This window comes from Petromyzon marinus, unplaced genomic scaffold (assembly GCF_048934315.1).
Source record: "Petromyzon marinus isolate PM22_M1 ecotype Great Lakes invasive population unplaced genomic scaffold, UKy_Petmar_22M1.pri1.0 PM_Scaffold_6, whole genome shotgun sequence".
Lineage (NCBI taxonomy): Eukaryota > Metazoa > Chordata > Hyperoartia > Petromyzontiformes > Petromyzontidae > Petromyzon > Petromyzon marinus.
Window position 1 is genome coordinate 1,692,674 of NW_027423612.1, and position 18,823 is coordinate 1,711,496.

Consider the following 18,823-nt stretch of genomic DNA (forward strand, 5'->3'; position numbering starts at 1 on the left):
GTTCAGTGTTTATCAGTGAGACTCCCATAGGGTTCAGTGTTAATCAGTGAGACTCCCATAGGGTTCAGTGTTAATCAGTGAGGCTCCCATAGGGTTCAGTGTTAATCAGTGAGACTACCACAGGGTTCAGTGTTAATCAGTGAAATTCCCACAGGGTTCAGTGTTAATCAGTGAGACTCCCACAGGGTTCAGTGTTAATCAGTGAGACTCCCATAGGGTTCAGTGTTAATCAGTGAGACTCCCACAGGGTTCAGTGTTTATCAGTGAGACTCCCATAGGGTTCAGTGTTAATCAGTGAGACTCCCACAGGGTTCAGTGTTAATCAGTGAGACTCCCACAGGGTCCAGTGTTAATCATTGAGACTCCCACAGGGTTCAGTGTTAATCAGTAAGACTCCCACAGGGCCCAGTGTTAATCAGTGAGACTCCAATAGGGTTCGGAGTTAATCAATGAGACTCCCATAGGGTTCAGTGTTAATCAGTGAGACTCCCATAGGGTTCGGTGTTAATCAGTGAGACTCCCATAGGGTTCAGTGTTAATCAGTGAGACTCCCATAGGGTTCAGTGTTAATCAGTGAGACTCCCACAGGGTTCATGTGTTAATCAGTGAGACTCCCTCAGGGTTCAGTGTTAATCAGTGAGACTCCCACAGGGTTCAGTGTTAATCAGTGAGACTCCCACAGGGTTCAGTGTTAATCAATGAGACTCCCACAGGGTTCAGTGTTAATCAATGAGACTCCCATAGGGTTCAGTGTTAATCAGTGAGACTCCCATAGGGTTCAGTGTTAATCAGTGAGACTCCCACAGGGTTCAGTGTTAATCATTGAGACTCCCACAGGGTTCAGTTTTAATCAGTGAGACTCCCACAGGGTTCAGTATTAATCGGTGAGACTCCCATAGGGTTCAGTGTTAATCAGTGAGACTCCCATAGGGTTCGTTGTTAATCAGTGAGACTCCCATAGGGTTCAGTGTTAATCAGTGAAACTCCCATAGGGTTCGATGTTAATCAGTGAGACTCCCATAGGGTGCAGTGTTAATCAGTGAGACTCCCATAGGGTTCAGTGTTAATCAGTGAGACTCCCACAGGGTTCATGTGTTAATCAGTGAGACTCCCATAGGGTTCAGTGTTAATCAATGAGACTCCCATAGGGTTCAGTGTTAATCAGTGAGACTCCAACAGGGTTCAGTGTTAATCAGTGAGACTCCCATAGGGTTCAGTGTTAATCAATGAGACTCCCATAGGGTTCAGTGTTAATCAGTGAGACTCCCATAGGGTTCAGTGTTAATCAGTGAGACTCCCATAGGGTTCAGTGTTAATCAGTGAGACTCCCACAGGGTTCATGTGTTAATCAGTGAGACTCCCTCAGGGTTCAGTGTTAATCAGTGAGACTCCCACAGGGTTCAGTGTTAATCAGTGAGACTCCCACAGGGTTCAGTGTTAATCAATGAGACTCCCACAGGGTTCAGTTTTAATCAATGAGACTCCCACAGTGTTCAGTATTAATCGGTGAGACTCCCATAGGGTTCAGTGTTAATCAGTGAGACTCCCATAGGGTTCGTTGTTAATCAGTGTGACTCCCATAGGGTTCAGTGTTAATCAGTGAGACTCCCATAGGGTTCGATGTTAATCAGTGAGACTCCCATAGGGTGCAGTGTTAATCAGTGAGACTCCCATAGGGTTAAGTGTTAATCAGTGAGACTCCCACAGGGTTCATGTGTTAATCAGTGAGACTCCCATAGGGTTCAGTGTTAATCAATGAGACTCCCATAGGGTTCAGTGTTAATCAGTGAGACTCCAACAGGGTTCAGTGTTAATCAGTGAGACTCCCACAGGGTTCAGTGTTAATCAGTGAGATTCCCACAGGGTTCAGTGTTAATCAGTGAGACTCCCATAGTGTTCAGTGTAAATCACTAAGACTCCCATTGGGTTCGGTGTTAATCAGTGAGACTCCCATAGGGTTCAGTTTTAATCAGTGAGACTCCCATAGGGTTCAGTTTTAATCAGTGAGACTCCCATAGGGTTCAGTGTTAATCAGTGAGACTCCCATAGGGTTCAGTGTTAATCAGTGAGACTCCCATAGGGTTCAGTGTTAATCAGTGAGACTCCCATAGGGTTCAGGGTTAATCAGTGAGACTCCCACAGGGTTCAGTGTTAATCAGTGAGACACCCACAGGGTTCTGTGTTAATCAGTGAGACTCCCATAGGGTTCAGTGTTAATCAGTGAGACTCCCACAGGGTTCAGTGTTAATCAGTGAGACTCTCATAGGGTCCAGTGTTAATCAGTGAGAATCTCACAGGGTTCAGTGTTAATCAGTGAGACTCCCACAGGGTTCAGTGTTAATCAGTGAGATTCCCATAGGGTTCAGTGTTAATCAGTGAGACTCCCACAGGGTTCAGTGTTAATCAGTGAGACTCCCATTGGGTCAGTATTAATCGGTGAGACTCCCATAGGGTTCAGTGTTAATCAGTGAGACTCCCTTAGGGTTCAGTGTTAATCAGTGAGACTACCACAGTGTGCAGTGTTAATCAGTGAAATTCCCACAGGTTTCAGTGTTAATCAGTGAGACTCCCACAGGGTTCAGTGTTAATCAGTGAGACTCCCATAGGGTTCAGTGTTAATCAGTGAGACTCCCACAGGGTTCAGTGTTTATCAGTGAGACTCCCATAGGGTTCAGTGTTAATCAGTGAGACTCCCATAGGGTTCAGTGTTAATCAGTCAGACTCCCATAGGGTTCAGTGTTAATCAGTGAGACTCCCATAGGGTTCGATGTTAATCAGTGAGACTCCCATAGGGTTCAGTGTTAATCAGTGAGACTCCCATAGGGTTCAGTGTTAATCAGTGAGACTCCCACAGGGTTCATGTGTTAATCAGTGAGACTCCCTTAGGGTTCAGTGTTAATCAATGAGACTCCCATAGGGTTCAGTGTTAATCAGTGAGACTCCAACAGGGTTCAGTGTTAATCAGTGAGACTCCCACAGGGTTCAGTGTTAATCAGTGAGATTCCCACAGGGTTCAGTGTTAATCAGTGAGACTCCCATAGTGTTCAGTGTAAATTACTGAGACTCCCATTGGGTTCGGTGTTAATCAGTGAGACTCCCATAGGGTTCAGTTTTAATCAGTGAGACTCCCATAGGGTTCAGTTTTAATCAGTGAGACTCCCATAGGGTTCAGTGTTTATCAGTGAGACTCCCATAGGGTTCAGTGTTAATCAGTGAGACTCCCATAGGGTTCAGTGTTAATCAGTGAGACTCCCCTAGGGTTCAGTGTTAATCAGTGAGACTCCCACAGGGTTCAGTGTTAATCAGTGAGACACCCACAGGGTTCTGTGTTAATCAGTGAGACTCCCATAGGGTTCAGTGTTAATCAGTGAGACTCCCACAGGGCTCAGTTTTAATCATTGAGACTCCCATAGGGTCCAGTGTTAATCAGTGAGACTCTCACAGGGTTCAGTGTTAATCAGTGAGACTCCCATAGGGTTCAGTGTTAATCAGTGAGACTCCCACAGGGTTCAGTGTTAATCAGCGAGATTCCCATAGGGTTCAGTGTTAATCAGTGAGACTCCCACAGGGTTCAGTGTTAATCAGTGAGACTCCCATTGGGTCAGTATTAATCGGTGAGACTCCCATAGGGTTCAGTGTTAATCAGTGAGACTCCCTTAGGGTTCAGTGTTAATCAGTGAGACTCCCACAGGGTTCAGTGTTAATCAGTGAGACTCCCATAGGGTTCAGTGTTAATCAGTGAGACTCCCACAGGGTTCAGTGTTTATCAGTGAGACTCCCATAGGGTTCAGTGTTAATCAGTGAGACTCCCATAGGGTTCAGTGTTAATCAGTGAGACTCCCATAGGGTTCGATGTTAATCAGTGAGACTCCCATAGGGTTCAGTGTTAATCAGTGAGACTCCCATATTGTTCAGTGTTAATCAGTGAGACTCCCACAGGGTTCAATGTTAATCAGTGAGACTCCCATAGGGTTCAGTGTTAATCAGTGAGACTCCCATAGGGTTCAGTGTTAATCAGTGAGACTCCCACAGGGTTCAGTGTTAATTAGTGAGACACCCACAGGGTTCTGTGTTAATCAGTGAGACTCCCATAGGGTTCAGTGTTAATCAGTGAAACTCCCACAGGGTTCAGTGTTAATCAGTGAGACTCCCATAGGGTCCAGTGTTAATCAGTGAGACTCTCACAGGGTTCAGTGTTAATCAGTGAGACTCCCATAGGGTTCAGTGTTAATCAGTGAGACTCCCTCAGGGTTCAGTGTTAATCAGTGAGACTCCCATAGGGTTCAGTGTTAATCAGTGAGACTCCCATAGGGTTCAGTGTTAATCAGTGAGACTCCCATATTGTTCAGTGTTAATCAGTGAGACTCCCACAGGGTTCAATGTTAATCAGTGAGACTCCCATAGGGTTCAGTGTTAATCAGTGAGACTCCCATAGGGTTCAGTGTTAATCAGTGAGACTCCCACAGGGTTCAGTGTTAATTAGTGAGACACCCACAGGGTTCTGTGTTAATCAGTGAGACTCCCATAGGGTTCAGTGTTAATCAGTGAAACTCCCACAGGGTTCAGTGTTAATCAGTGAGACTCCCATAGGGTCCAGTGTTAATCAGTGAGACTCTCACAGGGTTCAGTGTTAATCAGTGAGACTCCCATAGGGTTCAGTGTTAATCAGTGAGACTCCCTCAGGGTTCAGTGTTAATCAGTGAGACTCCCATAGGGTTCAGTGTTAATCAGTGAGACTCCCATAGGGTTCAGTGTTAATCAGTGAGACTCCCACAGGGTTCATGTGTTAATCAGTGAGACTCCCTCAGGGTTCAGTGTTAATCAGTGAGACTCCCACAGGGTTCAGTGTTAATCAGTGAGACTCCCACAGGGTTCAGTGTTAATCAATGAGACTCCCACAGGGTTCAGTGTTAATCAATGAGACTCCCATAGGGTTCAGTGTTAATCAGTGAGATTCCCATAGGGTTCAGTGTTAATCAGTGAGACTCCCATAGGGTGCAGTGTTAATCAGTGAGACTCCCATAGGGTTCAGTGTTAATCAGTGAGACTCCCACAGGGTTCATGTGTTAATCAGTGAGACTCCCATAGGGTTCAGTGTTAATCAATGAGACTCCCATAGGGTTCAGTGTTAATCAGTGAGACTCCAACAGGGTTCAGTGTTAATCAGTGAGACTCCCACAGGGTTCAGTGTTAATCAGTGAGATTCCCACAGGGTTCATTGTTAATCAGTGAGACTCCCATTGGGTCAGTATTAATCGGTGAGACTCCCATAGGGTTCAGTGTTAATCAGAGAGACTCCCTTAGGGTTCAGTGTTAATCAGTGAGACTACCACAGGGTGCAGTGTTAATCAGTGAAATTCCCACAGGTTTCAGTGTTAATCAGTGAGACTCCCACAGGGTTCAGTGTTAATCAGTGAGACTCCCATAGGGTTCAGTGTTTATCAGTGAGACTCCCATAGGGTTCAGTGTTAATCAGTGAGACTCCCATAGGGTTCAGTGTTAATCAGTCAGACTCCCATAGGGTTCAGTGTTAATCAGTGAGACTCCCATAGGGTTCGATGTTAATCAGTGAGACTCCCATAGGGTTCAGTGTTAATCAGTGAGACTCCCATAGGGTTCAGTGTTAATCAGTGAGACTCCCACAGGGTTCATGTGCTAATCAGTGAGACTCCCATAGGGTTCAGTGTTAATCAATGAGACTCCCATAGGGTTCAGTGTTAATCAGTGAGACTCCAACAGGGTTCAGTGTTAATCAGTGAGACTCCCACAGGGTTCAGTGTTAATCAGTGAGATTCCCACAGGGTTCAGTGTTAATCAGTGAGACTCCCATAGTGTTCAGTGTAAATCACTGAGACTCCCATTGGGTTCGGTGTTAATCAGTGAGACTCCCATAGGGTTCAGTTTTAATCAGTGAGACTCCCATAGGGTTCAGTTTTAATCAGTGAGACTCCCATAGGGTTCAGTGTTAATCAGTGAGACTCCCATAGGGTTCAGTGTTAATCAGTGAGACTCCCATAGGGTTCAGTGTTAATCAGTGAGACTCCCACAGGGCTCAGTTTTAATCATTGAGACTCCTATAGGGTCCAGTGTTAATCAGTGAGACTCTCACAGGGTTCAGTGTTAATCAGTGAGACTCCCATAGGGTTCAGTGTTAATCAGTGAGACTCCCACAGGGTTCAGTGTTAATCAGCGAGATTCCCATAGGGTTCAGTGTTAATCAGTGAGACTCCCACAGGGTTCAGTGTTAATCAGTGAGACTCCCATTGGGTCAGTATTAATCGGTGAGACTCCCATAGGGTTCAGTGTTAATCAGTGAGACTCCCTTAGGGTTCAGTGTTAATCAGTGAGACTCCCACAGGGTTCAGTGTTAATCAGTAAGACTCCCATAGGGTTCAGTGTTAATCAGTGAGACTCCCACAGGGTTCAGTGTTTATCAGTGAGACTCCCATAGGGTTCAGTGTTAATCAGTGAGACTCCCATAGGGTTCAGTGTTAATCAGTGAGACTCCCATAGGGTTCGATGTTAATCAGTGAGACTCCCATAGGGTTCAGTGTTAATCAGTGAGACTCCCATATTGTTCAGTGTTAATCAGTGAGACTCCCACAGGGTTCAATGTTAATCAGTGAGACTCCCATAGGGTTCAGTGTTAATCAGTGAGACTCCCATAGGGTTCAGTGTTAATCAGTGAGACTCCCACAGGGTTCAGTGTTAATTAGTGAGACACCCACAGGGTTCTGTGTTAATCAGTGAGACTCCCATAGGGTTCAGTGTTAATCAGTGAAACTCCCACAGGGTTCAGTGTTAATCAGTGAGACTCCCATAGGGTCCAGTGTTAATCAGTGAGACTCTCACAGGGTTCAGTGTTAATCAGTGAGACTCCCATAGGGTTCAGTGTTAATCAGTGAGACTCCCTCAGGGTTCAGTGTTAATCAGTGAGACTCCCATAGGGTTCAGTGTTAATCAGTGAGACTCCCAGAGGGTTCAGTGTTAATCAGTGAGACTCCCACAGGGTTCATGTGTTAATCAGTGAGACTCCCTCAGGGTTCAGTGTTAATCAGTGAGACTCCCACAGGGTTCAGTGTTAATCAGTGAGACTCCCACAGGGTTCAGTGTTAATCAATGAGACTCCCACAGGGTTCAGTGTTAATCAATGAGACTCCCATAGGGTTCAGTGTTAATCAGTGAGACTCCCATAGGGTTCAGTGTTAATCAGTGAGACTCCCATAGGGTGCAGTGTTAATCAGTGAGACTCCCATAGGGTTCAGTGTTAATCAGTGAGACTCCCACAGGGTTCATGTGTTAATCAGTGAGACTCCCATAGGGTTCAGTGTTAATCAATGAGACTCCCATAGGGTTCAGTGTTAATCAGTGAGACTCCAACAGGGTTCAGTGTTAATCAGTGAGACTCCCACAGGGTTCAGTGTTAATCAGTGAGATTCCCACAGGGTTCATTGTTAATCAGTGAGACTCCCATAGTGTTCAGTGTAAATCAATGAGACTCCCATTGGGTTCGGTGTTAATCAGTGAGACTCCCATAGGGTTCAGTTTTAATCAGTGAGACTCCCATAGGGTTCAGTTTTAATCAGTGAGACTCCCATAGGGTTCAGTGTTAATCAGTGAGACTCCCATAGGGTTCAGTGTTAATCAGTGAGACTCCCATAGGGTTCAGTGTTAATCAGTGAGACTCCCATAGGGTTCAGTGTTAATCAGTGAGACTCCCACAGGGTTCAGTGTTAATCAGTGAGACACCCACAGGGTTCTGTGTTAATCAGTGAGACTCCCATAGGGTTCAGTGTTAATCAGTGAGACTCTCACAGGGTTCAGTGTTAATCAGTGAGACTCCCACAGGGTTCAGTGTTAATCAGCGAGATTCCCATAGGGTTCAGTGTTAATCAGTGAGACTCCCACAGGGTTCAGTGTTAATCAGTGAGACTCCCATTGGGTCAGTATTAATCGGTGAGACTCCCATAGGGTTCAGTGTTAATCAGAGAGACTCCCTTAGGGTTCAGTGTTAATCAGTGAGACTACCACAGGGTGCAGTGTTAATCAGTGAAATTCCCACAGGTTTCACTGTTAATCAGTGAGACTCCCACAGGGTTCAGTGTTAATCAGTGAGACTCCCATAGGGTTCAGTGTTTATCAGTGAGACTCCCATAGGGTTCAGTGTTAATCAGTGAGACTCCCATAGGGTTCAGTGTTAATCAGTCAGACTCCCATAGGGTTCAGTGTTAATCAGTGAGACTCCCATAGGGTTCGATGTTAATCAGTGAGACTCCCATAGGGTTCAGTGTTAATCAGTGAGACTCCCATAGGGTTCAGTGTTAATCAGTGAGACTCCCACAGGGTTCATGTGCTAATCAGTGAGACTCCCATAGGGTTCAGTGTTAATCAATGAGACTCCCATAGGGTTCAGTGTTAATCAGTGAGACTCCAACAGGGTTCAGTGTTAATCAGTGAGACTCCCACAGGGTTCAGTGTTAATCAGTGAGATTCCCACAGGGTTCAGTGTTAATCAGTGAGACTCCCATAGTGTTCAGTGTAAATCACTGAGACTCCCATTGGGTTCGGTGTTAATCAGTGAGACTCCCATAGGGTTCAGTTTTAATCAGTGAGACTCCCATAGGGTTCAGTTTTAATCAGTGAGACTCCCATAGGGTTCAGTGTTAATCAGTGAGACTCCCATAGGGTTCAGTGTTAATCAGTGAGACTCCCATAGGGTTCAGTGTTAATCAGTGAGCCTCCCCTAGGGTTCAGTGTTAATCAGTGAGACTCCCACAGGGTTCAGTGTTAATCAGTGAGACACCCACAGGGTTCTGTGTTAATCAGTGAGACTCCCATAGGGTTCAGTGTTAATCAGTGAGACTCCCACAGGGTTCAGTGTTAATTAGTGAGACTCCCATAGGGTCCAGTGTTAATCAGTGAGACTCTCACAGGGTTCAGTGTTTATCAGTGAGACTCCCATAGGGTTCAGTGTTAATCAGTGAGACTCCCATAGGGTTCAGTGTTAATCAGTGAGACTCCCATAGGGTTCGATGTTAATCAGTGAGACTACCACAGGGTGCAGTGTTAATCAGTGAAATTCCCACAGGTTTCAGTGTTAATCAGTGAGACTCCCACAGGGTTCAGTGTTAATCAGTGAGACTCCCATAGGGTTCAGTGTTTATCAGTGAGACTCCCATAGGGTTCAGTGTTAATCAGTGAGACTCCCATAGGGTTCAGTGTTAATCAGTCAGACTCCCATAGGGTTCAGTGTTAATCAGTGAGACTCCCATAGGGTTCGATGTTAATCAGTGAGACTCCCATAGGGTTCAGTGTTAATCAGTGAGACTCCCATAGGGTTCAGTGTTAATCAGTGAGACTCCCACAGGGTTCATGTGCTAATCAGTGAGACTCCCATAGGGTTCAGTGTTAATCAATGAGACTCCCATAGGGTTCAGTGTTAATCAGTGAGACTCCAACAGGGTTCAGTGTTAATCAGTGAGACTCCCACAGGGTTCAGTGTTAATCAGTGAGATTCCCACAGGGTTCAGTGTTAATCAGTGAGACTCCCATAGTGTTCAGTGTAAATCACTGAGACTCCCATTGGGTTCGGTGTTAATCAGTGAGACTCCCATAGGGTTCAGTTTTAATCAGTGAGACTCCCATAGGGTTCAGTTTTAATCAGTGAGACTCCCATAGGGTTCAGTGTTAATCAGTGAGACTCCCATAGGGTTCAGTGTTAATCAGTGAGACTCCCATAGGGTTCAGTGTTAATCAGTGAGACTCCCCTAGGGTTCAGTGTTAATCAGTGAGACTCCCACAGGGTTCAGTGTTAATCAGTGAGACACCCACAGGGTTCTGTGTTAATCAGTGAGACTCCCATAGGGTTCAGTGTTAATCAGTGAGACTCCCACAGGGTTCAGTGTTAATTAGTGAGACTCCCATAGGGTCCAGTGTTAATCAGTGAGACTCTCACAGGGTTCAGTGTTAATCAGTGAGACTCCCATAGGGTTCAGTGTTAATCAGTGAGACTCCCACATGGTTCAGTGTTAATCAACGAGATTCCCATAGGGTTCAGTGTTAATCAGTGAGACTCCCACAGGGTTCAGTGTTAATCAGTGAGACTCCCATTGGGTCAGTATTAATCGGTGAGACTCCCATAGGGTTCAGTGTTAATCAGTGAGACTCCCTTAGGGTTCAGTGGTTAATCAGTGAGACTACCACAGGGTTCAGTGTTAATCAGTGAAATTCCCACAGGTTTCAGTGTTAATCAGTGAGACTCCCACAGGGTTCAGTGTTAATCAGTGAGACTCCCATAGGGTTCAGTGTTAATCAGTGAGACTCCCACAGGGTTCAGTGTTTATCAGTGAGACTCCCATAGGGTTCAGTGTTAATCAGTGAGACTCCCATAGGGTTCAGTGTTAATCAGTGAGACTCCCATAGGGTTCGATGTTAATCAGTGAGACTCCCATAGGGTTCAGTGTTAATCAGTGAGACTCCCATAGGGTTCGATGTTAATCAGTGAGACTCCCACAGGGTTCAGTGTTAATCAGTGAGACTCCCATAGGGTTCAGTGTTAATCAGTGAGACTCCCATAGGGTTCAGTCTTAATCAGTGAGACTCCCACAGGGTTCAGTGTTAATTAGTGAGACACCCACAGGGTTCTGTGTTAATCAGTGAGACTCCCATAGGGTTCAGTGTTAATCAGTGAGACTCCCACAGGGTTCAGTGTTAATCAGTGAGACTCCCATAGGGTTCGATGTTAATCAGTGAGACTCCCATAGGGTTCAGTGTTAATCAGTGAGACTCCCATAGGGTTCAGTGTTAATCAGTGAGACTCCCACAGGGTTCATGTGCTAATCAGTGAGACTCCCATAGGGTTCAGTGTTAATCAATGAGACTCCCATAGGGTTCAGTGTTAATCAGTGAGACTCCAACAGGGTTCAGTGTTGATCAGTGAGACTCCCACAGGGTTCAGTGTTAATCAGTGAGATTCCCACAGGGTTCAGTGTTAATCAGTGAGACTCCCATAGTGTTCAGTGTAAATCACTGAGACTCCCATTGGGTTCGGTGTTAATCAGTGAGACTCCCATAGGGTTCAGTTTTAATCAGTGAGACTCCCATAGGGTTCAGTTTTAATCAGTGAGACTCCCATAGGGTTCAGTGTTAATCAGTGAGACTCCCATAGGGTTCAGTGTTAATCAGTGAGACTCCCCTAGGGTTCAGTGTTAATCAGTGAGACTCCCACAGGGTTCAGTGTTAATCAGTGAGACACCCACAGGGTTCTGTGTTAATCAGTGAGACTCCCATAGGGTTCAGTGTTAATCAGTGAGACTCCCACAGGGTTCAGTGTTAATTAGTGAGACTCCCATAGGGTCCAGTGTTAATCAGTGAGACTCTCACAGGGTTCAGTGTTAATCAGTGAGACTCCCATAGGGTTCAGTGTTAATCAGTGAGACTCCCACATGGTTCAGTGTTAATCAGCGAGATTCCCATAGGGTTCAGTGTTAATCAGTGAGACTCCCACAGGGTTCAGTGTTAATCAGTGAGACTCCCATTGGGTCAGTATTAATCGGTGAGACTCCCATAGGGTTCAGTGTTAATCAGTGAGACTCCCTTAGGGTTCAGTGGTTAATCAGTGAGACTACCACAGGGTTCAGTGTTAATCAGTGAAATTCCCACAGGTTTCAGTGTTAATCAGTGAGACTCCCACAGGGTTCAGTGTTAATCAGTGAGACTCCCATAGGGTTCAGTGTTAATCAGTGAGACTCCCACAGGGTTCAGTGTTTATCAGTGAGACTCCCATAGGGTTCAGTGTTAATCAGTGAGACTCCCATAGGGTTCAGTGTTAATCAGTGAGACTCCCATAGGGTTCGATGTTAATCAGTGAGACTCCCATAGGGTTCAGTGTTAATCAGTGAGACTCCCATAGGGTTTGGTGTTAATCAGTGAGACTCCCACAGGGTTCAGTGTTAATCAGTGAGACTCCCATAGGGTTCAGTGTTAATCAGTGAGACTCCCATAGGGTTCAGTGTTAATCAGTGAGACTCCCACAGGGTTCAGTGTTAATTAGTGAGACACCCACAGGGTTCTGTGTTAATCAGTGAGACTCCCATAGGGTTCAGTGTTAATCAGTGAGACTCCCACAGGGTTCAGTGTTAATCAGTGAGACTCCCATAGGGTTCAGTGTTAATCAGTGAGACTCCCACAGGGTTCATGTGCTAATCAGTGAGACTCCCATAGGGTTCAGTGTTAATCAATTAGACTCCCATAGGGTTCAGTGTTAATCAGTGAGACTCCAACAGGGTTCAGTGTTAATCAGTGAGACTCCCACAGGGTTCAGTGTTAATCAGTGAGATTCCCACAGGGTTCAGTGTTAATCAGTGAGACTCCCATAGTGTTCAGTGTAAATCACTGAGACTCCCATTGGGTCCGGTGTTAATCAGTGAGACTCCCATAGGGTTCAGTTTTAATCAGTGAGACTCCCATAGGGTTCAGTTTTAATCAGTGAGACTCCAATAGGGTTCAGTGTTAATCAGTGAGACTCCCACAGGGTTCAGTGTTAATCAGTGAGACTCCCACAGGGTTCAGTGTTAATCAGTGAGATTCCCACAGGGTTCAGTGTTAATCATTGAGACTCCCATAGTGTTCAGTGTAAATCACTGAGACTCCCATTGGGTTCGGTGTTAATCAGTGAGACTCCCATAGGGTTCAGTTTTAATCAGTGAGACTCCCATAGGGTTCAGTTTTAATCAGTGAGACTCCCATAGGGTTCAGTGTTAATCAGTGAGACTCCCATAGGGTTCAGTGTTAATCAGTGAGACTCACCTAGGGTTCAGTGTTAATCAGTGAGACTCCCACAGGGTTCAGTGTTAATCAGTGAGACACCCACAGGGTTCTGTGTTAATCAGTGAGACTCCCATAGGGTTCAGTGTTAATCAGTGAGACTCCCACAGGGTTCAGTGTTAATCAGTGAGACTCCCATAGGGTCCAGTGTTAATCAGTGAGACTCTCACAGGGTTCAGTGTTAATCAGTGAGACTCCCATAGGGTTCAGAGTTAATCAGTGAGACTCCCATAGGGTTCAGTTTTAATCAGTGAGACTCCCATAGGGTTCAGTGTTAATCAGTGAGACTCCCATAGGGTTCAGTGTTAATCAGTGAGACTCCCCTAGGGTTCAGTGTTAATCAGTGAGACTCCCACAGGGTTCAGTGTTAATCAGTGAGACACCCACAGGGTTCTGTGTTAATCAGTGAGACTCCCATAGGGTTCAGTGTTAATCAGTGAGACTCCCACAGGGTTCAGTGTTAATCAGTGAGACTCCCATAGGGTCCAGTGTTAATCAGTGAGACTCTCACATGGTTCAGTGTTAATCAGTGAGACTCCCATAGGGTTCAGAGTTAATCAGTGAGACTCCCACAGGGTTCAGTGTTAATCAGCGAGATTCCCATAGGGTTCAGTGTTAATCAGTGAGACTCCCACAGGGTTCAGTGTTAATCAGTGAGACTCCCATTGGGTCAGTATTAATCGGTGAGACTCCGATAGGGTTCAGTGTTAATCAGTGAGACTCCCTTAGGGTTCAGTGTTAATCAGTGAGACTACCACAGGGTTCAGTGTTAATCAGTGAAATTCCCACAGGTTTCAGTGTTAATCAGTGAGACTCCCACAGGGTTCAGTGTTAATCAGTGAGACACCCATAGGGTTCAGTGTTAATCAGTGAGACTCCCACAGGGTTCAGTGTTTATCAGTGAGACTCCCATATGGTTCAGTGTTAATCAGTGAGACTCCCATAGGGTTCAGTGTTAATCAGTGAGACTCCTATAGGGTTCGATGTTAATCAGTGAGACTCCCATAGGGTTCAGTGTTAATCAGTGAGACTCCCATAGGGGTCGGTGTTAATCAGTGAGACTCCCACAGGGTTCAGTGTTAATCAGTGAGACTCCCATAGGGTTCAGTGTTAATCAGTGAGACTCCCATAGGGTTCAGTGTTAATTAGTGAGACACCCACAGGGTTCTGTGTTAATCAGTGAGACTCCCATAGGGTTCAGTGTTAATCAGTGAGACTCCCACAGGGTTTAGTGTTAATCAGTGAGACTCCCATAGGGGTCGGTGTTAATCAGTGAGACTCCCACAGGGTTCAGTGTTAATCAGTGAGACTCCCATAGGGTTCAGTGTTAATCAGTGAGACTCCCACAGGGTTCAGTGTTAATTAGTGAGACACCCACAGGGTTCTGTGTTAATCAGTGAGACTCCCATAGGGTTCAGTGTTAATCAGTGAGACTCCCACAGGGTTCAGTGTTAATCAGTGAGACTCCCATAGTGTCCAGTGTTAATCAGTGAGACTCTCACAGGGTTCAGTGTTAAGCAGTGAGACTCCCATAGGGTTCAGTGTTAATCAGTGAGACTCCCACAGGGTTCAGTGTTAATCAACGAGATTCCCATAGGGTTCAGTGTTAATCAGTGAGACTCCCACAGGGTTCAGTGTTAATCAGTGAGACTCCCATTGGGTCAGTATTAATCGGTGAGACTCCCATAGGGTTCAGTGTTAATCAGTGAGACTCCCTTAGGGTTCAGTGTTAATCAGTGAGACTACCACAGGGTTCAGTGTTAATCAGTGAAATTCCCACAGGTTTCAATGTTAATCAGTGAGACTCCCACAGGGTTCAGTGTTAATCAGTGAGACTCCCATAGGGTTCAGTGTTAATCAGTGAGACTCCCACAGGGTTCAGTGTTTATCAGTGAGACTCCCATAGGGTTCAGTGTTAATCAGTGAGACTCCCATAGGGTTCAGTGTTAATCAGTGAGACTCCCATAGGGTTCGATGTTAATCAGTGAGACTCCCATAGGGTTCAGTGTTAATCAGTGAGACTCCCATAGGGTTCAGTGTTAATCAATGAGACTCCCATGGGGTTCAGTGTTAATCAGTGAGACTCCAACAGGGTTCAGTGTTAATCAGTGAGACTCCCACAGGGTTCAGTGTTAATCAGTGAGATTCCCACAGGGTTCAGTGTTAATCAGTGAGACTCCCATAGTGTTCAGTGTAAATCACTGAGACTCCCATTGGGTTCGGTGTTAATCAGTGAGACTCCCATAGGGTTCAGTTTTAATCAGTGAGACTCCTATAGGGTTCAGTTTTAATCAGTGAGACTCCCATAGGGTTCAGTGTTAATCAGTGAGACTCCCATAGGGTTCAGTGTTAATCAGTGAGACTCCCATAGGGTTTAGTGTTAATCAGTGAGACTCCCATAGGGTTCAGTGTTAATCAGTGAGACTCCAACAGGGTTCAGTGTTAATCAGTGAGACACCCACAGGGTTCTGTCTTAATCAGTGAGACTCCCATAGGGTTCAGTGTTAATCAGTGAGACTCCGACAGGGTTCAGTGTTAATCAGTGAGACTCCAACAGGGTTCAGTGTTAATCAGTGAGACTCCCACAGGGTTCAGTGTTAATCAGTGAGATTCCCACAGCGTTCAGTGTTAATCAGTGAGACTCCCATAGTGTTCAGTGTAAATCACTGAGACTCCCATTGGGTTCGGTGTTAATCAGTGAGACTCCCATAGGGTTCAGTTTTAATCAGTGAGACTCCCATAGGGTTCACTTTTAATCAGTGAGACTCCCATAGGGTTCAGTTTTAATCAGTGAGACTCCCATAGGGTTCAGTGTTAATCAGTGAGACTCCCATAGGGTTCAGTGTTAATCAGTGAGACTCCACTAGGGTTCAGTGTTAATCAGTGAGACTCCCACAGGGTTCAGTGTTAATCAGTGAGACACCCACAGGGTTCTGTGTTAATCAGTGAGACTCCCATAGGGTTCAGTGTTAATCAGTGAGACTCCCACAGGGTTCAGTGTTAATCAGTGAGACTCCCATAGGGTCCAGTGTTAATCAGTGAGACTCTCACAGGATTCAGTGTTAATCAGTGAGACTCCCATAGGGTTCAGTGTTAATCAGTGAGACTCCCACAGGGTTCAGTGTTAATCAGCGAGATTCCCATAGGGTTCAGTGTTAATCAGTGAGACTCCCACAGGGTTCAGTGTTAATCAGTGAGACTCCCATTGGGTCAGTATTAATCGGTGAGACTCCCATAGGGTTCAGTGTTAATCAGTGAGACTCCCATAGGGTTCAGTGTTAACCAGTGAGACTCCCATAGGGTTCAGTGTTAATCAGTGAGACTCCCATAGGGTTCGATGTTAATCAGTGAGTCTCCCATAGGGTTCAGTGTTAATCAGTGAGACTCCCATAGGGTTCAGTGTTAATCAGTGAGACTCCCACAGGGTTCAGTGTTAATCAGTGAGACTCCCATAGTGTTCAGTGTTAATCAGTGAGACTCCCATAGGGTTCAGTGTTAATCAGTGAGACTCCCACAGGGTTCAGTGTTAATCAGTGAGACACCCACAGGGTTCTGTGTTAATTAGTGAGACTCCCTTAGGGTTCAGTGTTAATCAGTGAGACTCCCACAGGGTTCAGTGTTAATCAGTGAGACTCCCATAGGGTCCAGTGTTAATCAGTGAGACTCTCACAGGGTTCAGTGTTAATCAGTGAGACTCCCATAGGGTTCAGTGTTAATCAGTGAGACTCTCACAGGGTTCAGTGTTAATCAGCGAGATTCCCATAGGGTTCAGTGTTAATCAGTGAGACTCCCACAGGGTTCAATGTTAATCAGTGAGACTCCCATTGGGTCAGTATTAATCGGTGAGACTCCCATAGGGTTCAGTGTTAATCAGTGAGACTCCCTTAGGGTTCAGTGTTAATCAGTGAGACTACCACAGGGTTCAGTGTTAATCAGTGAAATTCCCACAGGTTTCAGTGTTAATCAGTGAGACTCCCACAGGGTTCAGTGTTAATCAGTGAGACTCCCATAGGGTTCAGTGTTAATCAGTGAGACTCCCACAGGGTTCAGTGTTTATCAGTGAGACTCCCATAGGGTTCAGTGTTAATCAGTGAGACTCCCATAGGGTTCAGTGTTAATCAGTGAGACTCCCATAGGGTTCGATGTTAATCAGTGAGAATCCCATAGGGTTCAGTGTTAATCAGTGAGACTCCCATAGGGTCCAGTGTTAATCAGTGAGACTCCCACAGGGTTCATGTGTTAATCAGTGAGACTCTCATAGGGTTCAGTGTTAATCAATGAGACTCCCATAGGGTTCAGTGTTAATCAGTGAGACTCCAACAGGGTTCAGTGTTAATCAGTGAGACTCCCACAGGGTTCAGTGTTAATCAGTGAGATTCCCACAGGGTTCAGTGTTAATCAGTGAGACTCCCATAGTGTTCAGTGTAAATCACTGAGACTCCCATTGGGTTCGGTGTTAATCAGTGAGACTCCCATAGGGTTCAGTTTTAATCAGTGAGACTCCCATAGGGTTCAGTTTTAATCAGTGAGACTCCCATAGGGTTCAGTGTTAATCAGTGAGACTCCCATAGGGTTCAGTATTAATCAGTGAGACTCCCATAGGGTTCAGTGTTAATCAGTGAGACTCCCATAGGGTTCAGTGTTAATCAGTGAGACTCCAACAGGGTTCAGTGTTAATCAGTGAGACACCCACAGGGTTCTGTGTTAATCAGTGAGACTCCCATAGGGTTCAGTGTTAATCATTGAGACTCCCTTAGGGTTCAGTGTTAATCAGTGAGACTACCACAGGGTTCAGTGTTAATCAGTGAAATTCCCACAGGTTTCAGTGTTAATCAGTGAGACTCCCACAGGGTTCAGTGTTAATCAGTGAGACTCCCATAGGGTTCAGTGTTAATCAGTGAGACTCCCACAGGGTTCAGTGTTAATCAGCGAGATTCCCATAGGGTTCAGTGTTAATCAGTGAGACTCCCACAGGGTTCAGTGTTAATCAGTGAGACTCCCATTGGGTCAGTATTAATCGGTGAGACTCCCATAGGGTTCAGTGTTAATCAGTGAGACTCCCTTAGGGTTCAGTGGTTAATCAGTGAGACTACCACAGGGTTCAGTGTTAATCAGGGAAATTCCCACAGGTTTCAGTGTTAATCAGTGAGACTCCCACAGGGTTCAGTGTTAATCAGTGAGACTCCCATAGGGTTCAGTGTTAATCAGTGAGACTCCCACAGGGTTCAGTGTTTATCAGTGAGACTCCCATAGGGTTCAGTGTTAATCAGTGAGACTCCCATAGGGTTCAGTGTTAATCAGTGAGACTCCCATAGGGTTCGATGTTAATCAGTGAGACTCCCATAGGGTTCAGTGTTAATCAGTGAGACTCCCATAGGGTTCGGTGTTAATCAGTGAGACTCCCACAGGGTTCAGTTTTAATCAGTGAGACTCCCATAGGGTTCAGTGTTAATCAGTGAGACTCCCATAGGGTTCAGTGTTAATCAGTGAGACTCCCACAGGGTTCAGTGTTAATTAGTGAGACACCCACAGGGTTCTGTGTTAATCAGTGAGACTCCCATAGGGTTCAGTGTTAATCAGTGAGACTCCCACAGGGTTCAGTGTTAATCAGTGAGACTCCCATAGGGTTCAGTGTTAATCAGTGAGACTCCCACAGGGTTCAGTGTTAATCAGCGAGATTCCCATAGGGTTCAGTGTTAATCAGTGAGACTCCCACAGGGTTCAGTGTTAATCAGTGAGACTCCCATTGGGTCAGTATTAATCGGTGAGACTCCCATAGGGTTCAGTGTTAATCAGAGAGACTCCCTTAGGGTTCAGTGTTAATCAGTGAGACTACCACAGGGTGCAGTGTTAATCAGTGAAATTCCCACAGGTTTCAGTGTTAATCAGTGAGACTCCCACAGGGTTCAGTGTTAATCAGTGAGACTCCCATAGGGTTCAGTGTTTATCAGTGAGACTCCCATAGGGTTCAGTGTTAATCAGTGAGACTCCCATAGGG